Here is a 915-nt window from a genome sequence, read left to right on the forward strand (position 1 = left end):
TCTCTCTCTCTCTCTCTCTCTCTCTCTCTCTCTCTCTCTCTCTCTCTCTCTCTCTGTTATCGCTTAGCAAAATCCAGATGGTATCTCACGCGCTTGGCACAGTCCCTGCCTACCTGACGTTCTTTAACTTTTGCTTTCAACTGTTTCCACCAGAAAAGTATTATCCCATCAAAAGTGATTACCGCACGAGGGGCACCTGTGAAGCAATTGCCCTTGAAGATATACAAGGCAGGTGGAGTGAATTTCCTAACCCCATCAGAGGTGATGTGCTGAAAAGGGTGTGTGTCTCTTGCAAATCCCTTTCTCAGAAAGGGAGGTGCAATGTACGCAACCGGCTGGCAGTGGAAGAAATGCGCATGTTTAAAAAGTTGTGTGGATGGAATTGTGATAGATACACGTGCTATCGGGGGATGGGGCGGTTGATTGGGGGAAAGGGGGTGGTCACTCTGTGAGGGGTGAAAAGTATGACTATTGCATTGTTTTGTACACCTCAAACTAATAATAAAAAATATATAAAAAAATAAAAAGGCGTGTCGAGATTTTTGCATCGCTGAGCAGGCAGCTACATCAGTGTGCCCTCTAGTGGTTACATTAATCTGAGGATTAAAAATGTCTAATGTTCCGTAAGCCGATGACTACATATTGGCGAATACGTTACATTATGTATGTGATCTCATGTTCTATGTTACAGTGCGCTATGCTAGGCTATGTTACGTTTTTATGTTATGTTATGTATATAAACACTTTTTTTAGAGCAATTTTAAGTCCACAGAAATATTGAGAGGAAGGTACAGCGGTTTCCCAAATGCCCCCTGCCCTTCTCCAATAGCATCAACTGTTGATGGTTATCCAGTTTTTTCAGGCGTTTGGACAAATGCGAAAGGTCTCTATTGTTAATACGTGATGTGAAGATTG

Source organism: Hipposideros armiger, unplaced genomic scaffold, assembly GCF_001890085.2.
Source record: "Hipposideros armiger isolate ML-2016 unplaced genomic scaffold, ASM189008v1 scaffold_709, whole genome shotgun sequence".
NCBI classification, from domain to species: domain Eukaryota; kingdom Metazoa; phylum Chordata; class Mammalia; order Chiroptera; family Hipposideridae; genus Hipposideros; species Hipposideros armiger.